Below are 17,351 nucleotides of genomic sequence, written 5' to 3'. Positions count from 1 at the left end.
TTTTACAAATTGTACAATCTGGGATTTTTGTTGAAGTTTGGCTTAATACTCGAAGAGTTTTACAGAGGAACATGGGCTGTAGTTTGGAATGGAGCGGAACTTTCGGATTGGTTTGCAACTTCGTCAGGAGTGAGGCAGGGATGCACACTGCGTCCTACCCTCTTTTCGCTCTTCATCAATGATCTTATTGATTTCCTTCCTATTAAAGCTTTGATATTCGCGGATGCTTACTCTCCAGAAACACTCCAACTTATGATAAACAATGTTTACAATTACTGTTGTTTATGGAATTTGGTTGTTAACACTCAAAAATCCGAGGTGATAATTTTTAAAAGAGGAGGTGGACGGAACGCATCGAATGTAAAGTGGGTGTTTAACGGAGAAGACATTGAATGCGTCAAGGAGTACAAATACCTAGACGTCATCTTTTCGAGCAACTTAAACATGGAAAAGCATATAGTAGAAAAACTGCAAAAAGCAAAAAAAGCTATAAATATAGCATTGAAAAGACTTTTTATGAAAGTCAACATAGCACATAGTAAACCCCTGGACTATTTACTGAAAGTTTTCAAGATGACTGATTCCCGACTGGTCAAGAAAGTAGCTATTAAAGCAGTACAAAATCAAAATAGCTGGTACAGGGAGTGGATTTGCCTCGCCGAAGGATGTAACGTGGAGTTCAATTCAAACGTTGGAAGCATATCAAGTTGCAAGGATATTTTATATGATGTGATAGCGAAAGTAGATGAAAAATGTAGAGAAGATTATGTAGCTGAAGTTTCCGAGTTCTTATTCAGAACTATTTATAGAAGGCTGAACCACAATCTTGCTGAAAGAAACTACTTCAGTGATGCAAGTAGTGTGAACGAGATTTTAACAATGGTTAGACTCCGAAGCGAACTTATAAACCCGAATTACCATTGGAGTGCAGTATGTGCAATTTTAGAGAAAGAGAGGACGTTATTCATTTCGTTGGAAAATGCCCTATTTTAAAGGAAACAAGAAGGAGCTTTTATGGAAGCGACTTCTTATCGGATGAACAAGTTGTTGCCTTGCTGAATAAGATGAGTGTCGGCAATTTGTACAAATATTGCAAAAGCGCGTTAAGTTATAGATCTAGAATTATGAACGAAGCTCTCTGATTTATCAAACAATAATTCACTTAAATTAATTCAATCTTAAATTTGAAAAAAAAATTAAAATTATCTTCTTTTTTAAATCCACATAAATAATTATAAAAGCTTATTACAATATTTGTACAGTTTATGTTAATTGTCAGACGGCAATTCCCATGTCATAATGATTTTTTTGTATATATGTAAAAATATGATTTGTTAAATGTATTTATAACATTCTAATACAAAATCTGTGGTACCCGTGGCATGAAGGTTAGTGCGTTGGACTGTCATGCTAGAGGTCTTGGGTTCGATCCCTGCCTATGCCATCTAAAGTCTTTTCACGGGTACTGCCTCTTGCGAGGAATTGACAAATTCTCCAAGAGTAACTATTGTCATGAAAAAGTGCTTTCTCAAAATCAGCCGTTCGGAGTCGGCATATAAACTGTAGGTCCCCTTAATTCCTGACAACATTACTCGCACACAGGAATGGTTGAGAGTTGTAAATCACTAGGCTTTGGTTCTCAACGGACTGTAGCGCCACCAAATAAAAAAAAAAAAATCTATTTAATCTAATCTACCAAAAAACATACAATTTCTTTATTTATTTTGTTTTGTTGAATGTATGTATAATTTAAAACCATAATTAAAAAAAAAAACATTGAAATCTCCCAAAAAATCAACTATAACCGCACTGAAACAAAAAACGGAAGAAATGTCATAATCAACCATTTTTGCGTGTTTTATGTGAAAATGTGAACTTTAAATTAAATTAATTTAAATAGAAATATATGTTTCCTCGCTCTTAAATTTCGATAATTATCATTTATTTGAAAATATCTATCAAACACGCCATGCTTCCATTCTGCGGTAATGGAAAGTTCCAATTTCATACGAATTCATCAATACGCGAGCTGACAAAAGGTATTTTTTTGTTGAAAAGTTATTTCATAGGATAAATCACATGCAATTAAAGTTGCGGCAAATAAAATAGAAAATTTTCAATTCGTATACTCGCTGAACGCATCCTTCAATTCACCACCTACCACGAACGATTAAATAATATTTAACTTTTCTAATATGGCAATACCTGTTTGACAGCCACAAAATCGCCTTACATCGTCGGAATGGCTGACAGTATAAATTTGACTTTCAACGATGGCTGCTTTCCCTGGGAAAAGTGGAAATTTAATAAATTTAAAGAATATAAGTTTTTCTTTGAATAAGCCAAGTGTAAAATTAAAATAATTGTGCGGTTGTTGTAGTAGCAGTGATCATTAAAAAAAGAAGCCCTTAAAATAAAACAAGTGCCGCCCAAGTGATGTAAATAAAATACAATGAACTAGTCTCTTAAAGGTAATTTATTATCATCTTTCTTTCCTCCGCCCATCATCATAATATAAAGTTTTATAAAAAATAAAATAAATAATACACACATCTCTGAGATAATCGTCTTCTCCTCGACTCTGACTTGTGCCTCGTCGTCGTCGTCATTTGTGAAAAAAAATATTCTTTCTATTTACTCACCCAATTGGACAATGGAAAATTCTGCAAAAATGCTTCCAAAGTTATCGGAATACGATATTTTATAGAATTGAGAGTTGCAAAGCAAATTCCAGGGCATTGTGCCCGATTTTTAGTTTTTCTTTCGAATCGAAATCAAATCAAGAAAAAATCCTCAAACGCTGATTAGAGTGGTGCATTGCATGCAATGGCAATCGCAATGTCGATGTCGAAGTCGAAGCTAATCGATTTGTCTGCTTTTGCCTTCATCCACCATCGCCATCGCCTTCGCCGCTTTTGTTTTTTTTTTCGTCGTCGTCGTTTCATCGTCACACGCATGCAGTTATGTTCTCATTTATTTTTTTATGTTTAATGAAATTTAAAGCGTTATTTATTGGAAAGACAATTAAAACACAAAAAGCCTTGAAGCCCTAAAAAAAGTACAAATAGAAAAAATAGAAAAGATACTTGAAATCTATTGTGTACTCAAATGGGGTTTGTTTGAAGTGAAATTGAACTAAGTTGTTTGAATTTGGGTGACTGGAGTTATTTCCACTATTTGTACAGATGGCTAGGCCAGTTTTTAGATGAGATTCCCAATTACTTCTTAAAGCATAAAAATTAATGTGTCTGTGCAACAACTCATGCACTTATACTGGCGCAATTCGGTATCAGTAGGTACTTGCTTGGCTCTACCCCGCTATTAGGAGATAAAGCTGAGTCAAGGCAAGTTTTTGTTGTTGTCGTTTTTGTTGTTGTATTTCTTAAGCCGGTTGTGTATTTAAATAATTTAAATTTTAATTATGTATGTTAAGCTACAAGCTTTTAGATAGAAACTGTTTCGAGTGATGAATTATAGGTTGGATTCAAAGGGGTTGTAAATCTATGACAGTTTAGATGTCTAGTATTGAACAAACTGGTTCAATAGGAAAGGTACATTGTGACGAATTTTGGTTTCTTTGACTTTTGGATTTATAACTACTACACAGTCTTGGACTAGACAAAAATATATTTTTAGGTAGGGTAAATTAAATTCAAACCATTCAAAACATACAGGGCAGGGAAATAAAGAACTTTTATTTATGAAAATTAATAGATTAGTTATGATGTTAAAACGTCAACTTGGAATCAAAAACCTTAATCGAAATATTCAAGAGTCTTGCTTCAATTAAGCTTCGTCGCAGTTGACTTATAACAACATTGCTCTGTAATTCTAAGGTATTTAGAATCAATTCGAAAGCAAACAGACTACACCATCCCCCAACTGCAATTCGAAAAAAATTTCAGATTTCTTTACCTTCCAAAAATAATTTTTGTCCGCAACGGTTTTTAATTTCCCATAGGAAGTTATTGTAATTGATCTGATTTGTAGAATTGAAAATTTTGACATGTGTCTCGACGTTTCAAGGTTTCTAGAGTCTAATAGGGCCCATACACTACACAAACTGTTTTGAGCAAACGAATGAATTTTGTTGTTTTAAAAATGTTTGTGCAAACTGTTTGAGTAGTGTGTAGCGATGATGCGTGTTTGCGCAAGCGGTTTGAACAAAATCAAAAAAAATTTGAATTTTCCATGCCTGCACAAACATGTTTGTGTGGTGTGTATTGGATTTTGCTTAAACCAAAGCCAATTTTCAAAAAGTTAACAAGGGGAACAAATTTTTTGGACACCAAAATTTTTTTTTTTTAATAGCCAAGGTAATAATCAAAGCTATACATGCTAAATCACTCATTGCTCCGTGTCCGTAGGTAGGTCTGATTAAGATGAAAAACGTCACGCAACTAATATCTCTCAACGATTTTTAATGAAATTTCTGTGCGTGAGTGTGTGCGTACATTCGTACATCCGTACGAGTAGAGGTATCGACTTCAAATAAATTTTGTTATACAGATATTACTAAGGAAAGATACAGAAAGGACTCTCAAAAAAATTGAGTGGGTGTTTTCCTAACCGCAGCAATTAAAAAAAATTGGTTAACCCAAAATAGCTCTCAAACCAATAACGCTAGCGACTTGAATTAAATTTTATATTATAAAAAATATTGTAATTTTATAATAAACAAGTATTTTTTTTGGAAAAAATCCAATTACGTTTTTTATAACTCAAAATAACTGACAAAAAAACAACTGTCACCTCGAATATTTGACGAACAAAAAATGGTTATAACTCGGAAATAATTGTATGCAACGAAGAATAAAGTTCTTGACATCTGGTCAAATTTTAAGAAAAATCGAATTCATACTTTTTTTAGTAATATAAATTAATAACACTGGTCAACAAAATTTTTACTTATTTTTGCCACACGGACTTTTTTGATATTTTTTGCTTTAGTTGGTGATTATAAGAAAAATTTAATTGAGCAATTTAAAATATTGCGAAATAACACATATCTTGTTAATCAAAACCGTATTTTTTTATAAATGACTTAATAGATCTTAGATTTTCTTCCATGTTTCGCTTTTGGTTGGTCTATTTTAATTGCCCTGCAGTAATCCGCTAACATATTTGGGTTCCATTTGCCCTAGTACTGCTTTTCCATTTTCAAAATGTGTTGATGGAACCTCTCACCGTGCTCGTCGCTGACAGGCACTTAATTGTCAGGAAATAAAATCAAGAGACTATGTCTAGAAAACTACTAATGTGCTTTACAAAAATAAACTGAATTTAAATTAAAAAAAAAAAACTGTGTAGCTTAACCAATTCCTAAGTCGGCAAATTAATAAAAAGATATTGAAATAACTGTGTATACATAGAATAAAGAATCACAAATGTAAAAAACAAAAAAATCTCAATAAAATACATACATACATACATACCAACTCCCTGTAGCTGTCACTCTTGTGGTTTCCCAACAAATTTGCAACAACATTTTTAAAAGCCTTCCATGCAGATTTTTCTAAATCGCTTAGTTCTTAGACGAGATCCTAATAGTTCTGATTGTTTTTTGGACAAATTTAGATTCCGAACTAAATCATTTAAGTCTCCTTGAGTTATGAAATGTGGCACGTTTGCGATTCCTTTAAACTGAAAGTCATCGTCCTCGTCAACACATTTACCTGAAGTGGACGTTTGTGAATGGTCATTCTCAACAGACGTAGTTGCAACTAGTAATAGTTCTGGCAATTTTTTACAATTAGAGACTGGTCTTATAGCTGAAGATAAGTTAGGGTAAATAACAGTATTTTTTTTTCTTTTATTTTATACCGTTTATGTCAGTGAGACAAAAATAGCAATCCGAAACGTGATCTCGCTGTTCAGTCCATATCATGGGTACTGCAAACGGAATAGGTACGCCTTTCTTCCAGTCGGTTGAATTTTTCACACACGTTATACAACAGACATAAGGAGCCCAGGATTTGTCTTGATGGGCGATAGAAAAACCAAAACATTGGTGATAACACTCCAACACAAGATTCGTAAAGTTTAGTCTTTGTTATTTGAATGTCAGTTCTCCGCAAACATAACATAAATAGATAGGATCATTGTTACACTTCCTCGACATGTTCACAGGGTTAATAACAAAAAAATGCTAAAACAAAAAGGTGTAAAAATGCAACCACAAATATTTTTAAAACGGTTTACTTGGAAGCGCTTCTGTTAATTTGCTGCTTAGTACAAGTTTTGAGTTATACCGTATCACAGCAAAACTGAGGCTAATTGACTCTTGAAAATTGTGATTTAATAATGAGACTAGATTGACAAAACAAAATTAGCTATCAAAATTCTTGTGACAAAACCAGTGTTGACCAGTGTAATATATTAAAACCTAAAAAAAAAACTTTACTAAAAGTTGTTAAAAAATTACTTTCAACTCAAATATCTTTTCAAAAATTAAAAAAAAAAAATGGCTAATCTAATTTCTTTTAAGAATACTGTTTCCGGCATTCCGTAATTTTATTATAAAAATCCAACGGTCAGTTTTTTTCATAAAAAACTTAAATCTACACAAAATAGTACGAAAGTGCTACTAAAATTGGTTTTCTACTAAAAAAGTTCGTTGACAGAAATAGATTTTGAAATCAAACTATTTCATCATATTCAAAATATTGTTGGTAATTTTTTAAAATTTGTTAGAATAATTCAACGGACAACTTTTTAATAAAATACAAAAGCCGGCAAACCATTTAAGTAAGACAAATAGAGAGACGGAATGAGAAGTTATCAGTGTGGGTCACAACCCAGCCTCTTTTTGTTTAAGATCGTAATATTTTAACATTATTTGAGGAGACCAAATACTATCGCTTAGTAAAATTTATATAAAATCAATTTAAAAAAAATGTTTTTAAAGGCCAAACGCTTTGGTTATTTTTCTCATCTTGAAGCTCTTTGGCCAGCATTATATTATTAAAGGTATCAAAATTAAGTCTGCCTTTAGTTTTAATCAAAGTTAATAAAAAAAGTGTCCACTTAGCAGCAGCTGAGCTGTGAGGAGGTTGGTAGGGTTGGTAGGGGTTTGTACTTTGAACGACTGAAATTAAGTCTTCCAGGCGGAACTTTTGGAGATAAAAGAAGTCTTGTCCTGGCTTAAAGAAAACGTGATATCAACATCTGATATCCGCAACCGTGCAGATGGTTTAAAAACAAAAGAAGGGGTTGGTGTGGGTGTGTACTCTGAACGACTGAAATTAAGTCTTTCATTGTAGCGCGTTCCAGGCGGAACTTTTGGAGATAAAAAAAGTCTTGTCCTGGCTTAAAGAAAACGTGATATCAACATCTGATATCCGTATTTTCTCAGGTAGTCAAGCCGCTTTTAAATCTCTCTATCTCTAATGGAGATGGCACAACAGTTTAATATTCACCTTAGCTGGGTGCCGGGCCATAGAGATATTCCAGGTAACTGTAAGGCAGATGAACCAGCCAGAAACGGTAAAGTGCAGCCCATCCTACCACGTTTGGCACATACTGGCATACCATCGCTACTTGTAAACTCTTGCTAATGCAAGACGCTATGAAAAAGGCAAACACTATATGGAACAACATCACCACGTGACAGGTTACAAAAAACAAGGTGCTAGCTATCTCTAAGCAGATCGTATATAAGCTCAATAATAGGTGTCATAATTGGAGCACGCCACGCGACTAGCCGTATTCTCAATGACTTTTGCAGAAGCTGAATGGATGAGGAGAAAACAGTTCTTCATCTTCTCTGTACATGCCCTGCTCTGGCTCAAAAACTAAAGAATTACCTAGGAGAATTCTTCTTTAACGATCTAAACGATCTAAATCATATTAGCATAATCAGCCTCTCACGAATGTATCAATCCAAACAACTATCAAGCGCGTCGCACGTTCGATGAAAAAGCCCAAGAACGGGGTCATCGAACCCGATTTTCACAGGAGCCCAAGCTCAATTTTGGTTGAATGATCATAGTCCACACGCCATTGTTGAGACGCCGTTAATTTGTCAAAAAGTGACTGTTTGGTATGCTGTATGGGCAGAGGGAATCATTGGTCCACATTTCTTCAAAAAATGGAGGCGGCTGTATAGTTTCAGTCAATGGGAAACTGAATAATAACTTTGTTGTGCCTGAATTGGAATGTGGTTCCTTTTTGTGACCTTTTTATTATAAAATTGTAAAAAGATAATAGGTTTAATAGTGATACTGGTCAAATATCGCACTATTCAAAGTGATACTTGTTATTGGTATAACTTATATTACGGATATTTAGAAGCTTTCAAATTTTGGTCCAATACTTTTTTATGCCAAGCACTCCTATTTCAACTTTGTTTGCTAACTTGGCGCCTCTTAAATTGCTCAACAAACAAACCGTTTATGTATGTGCGTGATGAGAACGAGGTAGATGACGATAATGTATGAAAAGTAGAGAATGAAATGACGTTGGCATTTATGACTTAAATAACATGATTGATAAACCCGTTAGAATGCACAACAAAACCATGGTCTACGTCATAACTTTATCCAAAAACTTCAAAAAATCCATTTCTAAAAAATTGCCTTGCTTTCAAATCAAACAAAACACTTACTAAACTCAAGAGAAGTGATCTACAAAATTAACTGCAATGGTCCAACCTGTACTATATTGGGACCACAAAACAGCTTCTTAGACAACGCATCTCGAATCATAAGTTCGACATAAAACTAAAAAAATCTGAGAAGATAGCCCTGGCCAGTCACAGCATTGTAAGCGGTCATTCTCCAAACTTTAAAGATGTGGAAGTTCTACAGACAGAGGAACTTGTTTCGAAACGATACACGTTAGAAACATTACATATTCTCAATAAAAAAACAACATGAACCGAAAACAAGACACACAAAACATTTCTGCTGTATATTGTTCTCTTCTTTCTCCTTAAATGTAATTTGTGCTTTATTCAATTTAGACTTAATTTCATTCTTCGAAGTGCTAATTATATTCATAGTTTTATTTTTAATTTATATTAATTAATATAATTATTATTAATTTTTTTTTCTATTTTTCTTTAGTGAGTAAACTTTATTGTATTTGTATCCCATTGATCTAACTAAGATTAATTTTATATATTTTTGTGTTAATAAAGTTCCCCTGAAGAAGGCAGAAATCCCTGCTGAACCGTTGGGAAAGTTAATGGAACTTAATTGTTTCTTTGCAAAAACTACAGCGACCAAAAAAGCCGACGGAAAACTATATTTCCACTAATCACTCAAATAACAAGGTCCATTGCAATTTTAAAGCATTTTGAATAACACCACCGGACCACGTACGTCTATACGTTTATAAGATGATCAGAAACTTTACCTTTTCCTAAAAATGTAATTCGAGGCAAATATTCCTGCAGATAAAGAGGGACAAACGTTTTTGCTCCAACTAAATGATTAAAACCTATTGATTCTCATGTCGTTAAGAGTACAAATTGTAAATAAAGTCTCAAGTCTCATGTGTTTTTGGTAAAGGCCTAATTCTTGACTCAAGTGTGTCCTTGCTGCAGTCGTAATAATTCAATGCTTTGTTTATTTAAATAAGTATTAATTCAATTTTTGTAATAGGCCATTCTTAAATCCATAGGGCCTGAATTATTTAACCGATTTTGATGAAATTTTTACAGATGGTCTGCTGTTGTGCTCCATTTACTTCGAACCAGATAATATACTTATTTTATATATTTTTTTTTAATATTTGAGTTGCTTTACAAAATAATTTAAAGGTTATCCGAACCTTACGAAGTTATAATCATGTATTTTAATTACAGCTCTGAAAAATCAGATTTTAGAGGTCTAATTTTCTATTACTTTGGAACATGTTAATTTTAATTTAATCGATGAGCAAATTGCAGCTCGTGCCAGAGTTGGAGCATCAAAGCTTTCGGTTGTTTTTTTTTATTTAGAAGTACGGGAAGATGGTGCAGACGACGATAATACAAGCAAAATAGTAATTTATTGAATACATGTACAGGAAGTACCCGAAATCTAGTCAGTTAATTTGTAACCTACCCATCATTTTAAAATGTTATTGAACTAAGGAAATTACCAGGGTTGATTTGTTCGGTGTTTTAGCGCCTGTTTCACAACATATACATAAGTAAAGTAACAGTTAAGCTACTTGGAACCTAATCAGCAAATAAAATTCACCTTAGTGTTTCTAATTCTAACTTGATGTTAATATGTCAAGTTACTGGGTGGATAAAGTACCCAATATCAAAGACATCTGAATGTTTTTAATTTTCCTCAAAATTAATTTTATTTTTGATACCTAACAGAATGAATTCGATAAGTTTTTTTTTTTTAACAGAATAACAACACTACAAAGAAATCGTTTATTTTAAATGAAAACAAACTAAATGGAATCTTTGAACGAAGTCTGGGGAGGGGAGTCATTCCGTAATTTTTAAAACCATCATTGGGCAGGTTAAGACGCCATAAGGGACTTGAGAGTAAGGCAAGTTTCTAGGCTCTGATAGGCAAGCTGCCAAAAAATTACCTTCCAAGTAAGGCAACTTTAATGGAAAGTTGATTGGAAAGTTAGTCAAAAATAATCTCCCTAACTATTAAGTCAAGTCTCCTTCTATCAAAGTGACAGTTGATCGTGCTTTTTCATTCAACTGAATGCTGAACTTTATTACTCTATGATTTATTTATTTTCTGCACGACTCCATTTAATGTTTCCTATAAATGGTTTACTTGTCAATTCGGAAAAGAAATAAGTAATATTTCTTTACAATACAAAATACAAATCGTGATGGACTTGCAGCTTGCCTGGGGAGTGTTTTTTAGAGAGTTTTTGTACTATGAACATAAAGTAATGGTATGCGAAGTAAAGTACTGAATTTGAAATTCATGACACTTGGAAAACTAACTAGTTGCCTTGATCAAATTTTACGTTCAAAGAATGAAGTTGACTGCAAATGTAGTCCCTTATGTTGTCGGAACCTGCCCATTATCATTAACGATATCGTCAATAAATTGCTTCACGTAACTTTGTCACTATCGCCTTGTCTATCGTTTTCTGTATAAGATGACTGAAATGTCAAAATGAACTTAACGAAAGATAATGCTTGTTCTATAACTTGAAAATGTTATTAAACTTGGCTTTTTTCTATGGGAAATTGTGAAAATTTGTAACAAATTGCTTCTTACCAAACTTATCAACTATTTGTAACTATAATTTCAACATCTAAGTAAAAATGTTTGTGCAAACTGTTTGAGTAGTGTGTAGCGATGATTCGTGTTTGCGCAAGCGGTTTGAACAAAATAAAAAAAAATTTAATTTTCCGTGCCTACACAAACACGTTTGTGTGGTGTGTATTGAATTTTGCTCAAACCGATGCCAATTTTCATAGAGTTAACATGAATAAAGAAGAGGAATACATTTTTTGGATTGAATTTTTTGAACCACTATCTACCCCAAATTGAAATTATAAACGCGTCTTTTGAAAAACTTTAAACACAATTTTAATGGTTTAGATTATTATACAAGTGAGAACGAAAAAGCAAAAAGGCTTACATACATATAGGTTGGAAGAGATAGAGGTTCTGATTTATCTCTTATTTGTCTCCATAACCGTATTCATTTAGTTTTTTTCTGAATGTTCACTTTCATTTTGTAACAAAACTCAATTACGTCGAAATATTTTTATTTCAATTTGCTTAGTTAGTATTTGCAAATCAATGACAGACGATACCTATTTAGCTCTCGTACAAACGCTATCGTTTTAGCCATATTACTTTGACGATTATCGTCTTACCTGAAGTAGGACTATCGTCAAAACGCTATCGTTTGACGATAATCGTTTTACAGAATGACCCCTAACTTTTCATTTTCCATTACAGAACGAAATTTTCCCTGTCACACAAAAACACATTAAAAAAATTTGGATAATTAAAAATCACATCCTTTAATTATTAGAGATATTCCATTAAACCTGACAACAGCGGGTATAGTGAGCGATTTTGCAGTTTAGAAAAAATTCTCATTTGTCAAAACCTTTAAAACACTAGAAAATATGTACATTTATGAGAAAGATAGATGTGAAACGCAATGTTCACTAACGGGAGGATTTAACTGTAAAGTATTTTAATTGTTGGGTAACTAATCAGAACTTTACTTTTACATTGTGAAACAGACCCTATATCTACTCTTAATATACAGATGCAAGAAAAAAATAGTCTTAGTAGTAGTATAGTAAAATCATCGAATTTATAAAATGTAAGAACTGATTCCGTACTTCGAGCACATTTGCCTAACGTTAAATCAACCAGAATTTTAAATAACTATACAATGATAGATTTTAAATTCAGCTTCTTACAACAAAAGGATTCTGTGCAGGCCAATTACTAATATAAACTTTGTTATCCAGAAACATTAAATGGTTAGTTTGCATCTCTTCAGACGCACAATGCAACATCTCACCCTCCCGTATCTTAACATAAAGATTTCCTACACTGTAATATGAAAAACTGATGCAGATCATTATACTAGATATTAAACGTTTAACAATTTTTGAGGTGTGTTTGTGGTTGAGTTCGAAATTTCAAGGCCAATTTTGCTGCCACAACCATTTTTAAATTTGAAAATATTTCAGGTTGCAGTGCAAGTTTTGACCGCAACTTTATGTACAGTCCCTGGTCATATTATTAGACGCACTGCATTACTATATTCGAAAACGTTATTAAAATAGCTGAAAATTGAGATTTTGCATAAAATCTAAAGTGCATCTAATAATATGGCCAGGGACTGTATGAAGTTTTCTTTATATTCGTAAGGAGCTCCAAATTATGAAGCTGTTTGAAAAGTGTCTTTTAAGGGCCTTGCACATGAGAGCGAACAACGAATGGACGAAAAAACGTGATTTTACACATTTCAAAAAGTCAATTTCAAACAAAACCACATTTAAATTATAAAAAAACCATTTGACACTTGTGTTAGGATAATAAAATTAACATTTTGCTCCTTAAAAGAGGAACATTTTGTAAAAACACTTTGGTATTAACCTCAAAACTTTTGTTTGTTGAAAGGGGTAATAAAAATAAAGCTTATGTGAAAGAGAAATATGCGAACATTCACAGTTCGTAGCTTATGTGCAAGATGCTTTAAACCCATGTTTTATTACAACAAACCTTGTTTTTGTTGATTTAATTTAAAAAATAAGCGATCTTTTTTTAAATTTAAGTGTTCTGAGACTAGCTTGCTATCTCCAAGAGAAGCACAAGGGATCCAAATACGGCCTTAAAATTAGAAACGACAATTTTGTAACGATATTATATTGCGTAACTTTTTTTTAGGAAATCTATAGGTTGGTTCAAAAATCAAATGGGGTGGCGCAACAGTCCGTTGTGAACCAGGGCCTAGTGACTTACAACTCTCAACCATTCCTGTGTGCGAGTACTGTTGTCAGGAATGGAAGGGACCTACAATTTTAGGCCGAATCCGAACGGCTAGTTTGAGAAAGCACTCTTTCATGACAAGAATTACTCTTGAAGGATTTGTCAATTCCTCGCAAGAGGCAGTACCCGCGAAAATTAATTTTTTTTTTAAATTAAGGTGGCACAGGTAGGGATTGAACCCAAGACCCCTTGCATGATAGTCCAACGCACTTTTTTTTTTTTCAAATTCATTTTTATTTAATTCAATCTTAAACCTATCTTAAAGCTAGACAAAAATTCATAAAACTAGCCTAATTATCCATAACTTACAACTAACTTAATGGTCCCATACGGACACTCTAAGCTAAACTATAACACTAATTACTAATGCCTTTCGGCCTTAAGATCTATTTTACTTCAATTTAAATTTTATTTGTTTTGTTTTTATTAGAAAATTTTGAAAAAACTATTATCAATAACCTTTTTTATTTTTACTTACAAACTACTTAAAATAAGGTCCTTAAATAAAACTTAAAACTAACTTAAACTACCTATTCTACCTATAAACTACTTAAAACTAGAACAACCACAGCAGCAAATCTAACTATCTAACATTTTTGTTTTTCATATTTTGTTGTCTATTTTTTTTTTTATTTTAATGTTTTTTTTTTTTAATTTATTTTTTTTTTCCTTTTTTTGTATTTTTGTATTTTTTTTTTCTATTTCTTTTCGTGCCACCATGCCTATTCTACTTAAAACTAAACCCTAATACTATTAAACAAGTATGTAAGCCGGCCAAGGCTTAAAACCCCATCCCGACTACCCAATATCAAGTGCCGATTGAAGCCACCATTCGGACACAGCCCTACTGAACCGAAGGAGCTCTGCTCCGCCTTGTGCCATGACGTCCCGATTGTACAGGAGTCGCCTATCCACGGTTCTTCGTCTCACGTGGTAGATTAGCGGAACTGCCAATCTATCCTGTATCAGACAGCATCTGTCTAAAAACAGGAATGCCTCTGGTGGAATGAAGCCGCTCAAGCGTGCACTTTCAAAATACTCGTCGTTCGGATAGAACGCCCCGTAAATTAAATTGTTGGTCGAAGACATAGCTCTTGCAATGTGACCTCGAACGAGTTTTATCACGAAATTTTCAATTCTGTTGATTCGAGCCCCGTTGTATAGGGACTCGTTGGAATAGTAATGCACATAAGAAGATTCAGCTGTTCGATATAAGCCGGTACAACGTCGCAAACACTGCCGCTCGAACACCCGAAACTTCTCCATCTGGGAAGGGGCAACGTTGAACCACACAGGGCAACCATAAACGATCATTGGCCGTATAAGGGCCATGTAGCAAATTACCTTCACTCTGGGGTCAAGCCGACTGCTAAAAAACAGCCGTTTCGTCAGAGCGAAGGCTCCTCTGGCCCTGGTCAGAGCAGCATTTATATGTCTGTCGAAATATAAATACTGATCTAACCAAATACCGAGGTACTTCACAACACTTTTGCTCGCTAATGGCTGCCCGTGAAGATCAACGATGACCATCTTGCGCCAATTCTTGCACGTATCCCTCGTGGCCCCAGCCAACGGAGTCCGGAACAGAATTGTCTCCGACTTCTGGACATTTATTTTCAGTTTCCAGTCGTCGCAGTATCGCTGAATCTTGTCGAAATCACGCTGCAAGAGAATTCTAATAACCTCAACCTTTCGGGCCAACGCACTAACCATCATGCCACGGGTACTACTAGGTTGGTTAGTGATTCTTTAAATAATCCATGACTTGTAAAAAATGTAAGCCGACACTAACCTTAGAACGTTGTTATCATTTATTAAACCTAAATCACACCTGGCCATTTAATTAGAAACACAAACAACATATTGGAATTTTTTAAAACATATTCGATAAAAAATAATATTTTGTAGGGAATCCCTTATTTTTCGTCACTGCGGTCAATCTTGCCTGCATACTTTCTACCAAGAGGCGGCATCTTGGTGGTTGTATATCCTCCCAGACCTTTCAGTTTTCAAAAAGTTCAACAAATTTGTTTGGCTTTTTCAGCTTTAGTCTTCTCTTGACGTTTGCCCACAAGTGCTCAATAAGATTCAAGTTCGAACTTTCTGCGGACTATTCCATAACACTAGTTTTTATATCTCAAAAACATTGCTTAACAATCTGTGCTGTATGCTTTTGATTGTTATCGTGCTGGAAAACATAACTTATTTGCGTGTGTGCAAATGAATAAGGCTCCAAGACATTTTGAAGATGCCTTTATAAACATGTTGGTTCATGCAACCATTTATCGTTTCTAATAGGCCAACTCCATCCCACGAGAACGCATCCCAAACCATCATGTTTTGTTCTCCGTGCTTAACGGTCTTCAATGTATATCGTTTTTGGATTCAATTCTTACTTCTAAAGACATCGAACATAAACTTTACTATGTGATTTGAATAAGTTAAATTTGGATTCATCAATCCAAAGTGTGTTTTTCCAGATTCCCATGGCTTTATTTGCGTGAAGCTTAGCAAAAGTGAAACGTCCCTTCAAATTATTTTTGGAAAAATGTGTTTTTTTCCTGGTAGAGCATCCACGTAAACTTTGTTTAAGAAGACGATACCCTATGGCTCTAGCTGATAACTCTTGACCCAATTGAGGTGAAACAACCTCTTTTATTTTAGCTGAAGTCAAAAAAGGATTGCCTTTGCTAATTCGGCATACCAATCTGTCTTCTTTTGGGCCTAATTTTCGATATTATGGTGTTATTGTTGGGGTTCACGTTCAGAGAAACTCATATTCGGAAATACATATCAGTTGTCATAGACTAAGGGTACAAGCTTAGCACACTTATGCTTATAGGAAACATTATATTTGATAAAGTGCGTTTAGAATTGTTGTTTTTTAATTATATGCCCTCCACTGTATATTCTAACTACTTCCAAGAAATTTTTATATCCGATAAATAGACATAATAGACCTCATAAATACAGTCCGTAACATTTGGATAGCCTCACCTTTTGTTTTGTTTGGGACTAACTGTTTTTAATGCTTTTTTGATGAGAACATAACGAAATACATATCAGATCTAAAGATAAGAGAGTTTTCTTGAGATTAAGAGAGTTTTTAACCAATCTCTTAACCTTAACGGTTTTTTTTGAGCTAATATTGTTTGCAGTCAATAAAATGTCCATTTTTTTGTAACATTAGAATAGCCTCATTTAAAGTACTATTCACATGAGCACGACCAACGAATGAACGAATATTCGTAGATTTTGACGTTTCTTTCACATGAGAGTTTTTAATTCGTCGCGAATGAAGCCACAGCCGAACACCATTCACCACCGAAACCAAAATAAGAATGATTTTTTGGGTTAAGTACGCGCGATTAATTTATTCGTTGCGAGTGTGGATTATGTGGAACGCGAATAAAGTTTGACAGTTCGTATCAACTATAATTTTTTTTGCGACGAATAAATTTGTTTTCTTAAATTTATTAATATATTATATTGAAAAGTAAAAGTATGTATCTTAAATCAAATAGAAACTATATTGCTATCGTTTTGTTAAGAATTCGTGTGGAAATATGTCTTCAAACTAATATAAACTCACATTTTGTAATTCATTCGTCGTTCGTTAGTCGCGCTCATGTGAATACTACTTAACTTATAACACAGTTTAAACGAAAATTTGCCAGAGAGAGTATCGGAAAGCCATCGGGAATTTATAAATAGTTTATATCTTCAGTTTCTATTTAATTTGTTTTTCTTTAAATCGTTTAAATGGACAGAAAAAGATTATTATGTTCAACGGAAATAGCCAAAATAGAAGCCCTATAGTGAGCTAGGGGTTTTCTAATGGATCTATAGCTAATAAACTTAATCGAAGCCCAAAAGTTAGCTTCCAATTCTACCTACTCTCTGAATAAGATA

At 33.7% G+C, this 17,351-nt stretch overlaps 1 protein-coding gene across 1 annotated transcript in view; it reads left to right on the top strand.

The window, feature by feature from the left end:
- The first annotated feature begins 2,257 nt into the window (after positions 1–2,257).
- Positions 2,258–17,351, top strand: part of LOC129943244 (TATA-binding protein-associated factor 172) — a 53,783-nt gene continuing 38,689 nt past the window's right edge. The window contains exon 1 of the mRNA XM_056052550.1: positions 2,258–2,471. The gene's annotated coding sequence lies outside the window, so the exon portion shown is untranslated. The remainder of the gene's footprint in view (positions 2,472–17,351) is intronic.

The sequence above is a fragment of the Eupeodes corollae genome, chromosome 1, assembly GCF_945859685.1.
Source record: "Eupeodes corollae chromosome 1, idEupCoro1.1, whole genome shotgun sequence".
Lineage (NCBI taxonomy): Eukaryota > Metazoa > Arthropoda > Insecta > Diptera > Syrphidae > Eupeodes > Eupeodes corollae.
This window is presented reverse-complemented; position numbering and strand designations above follow the sequence as displayed.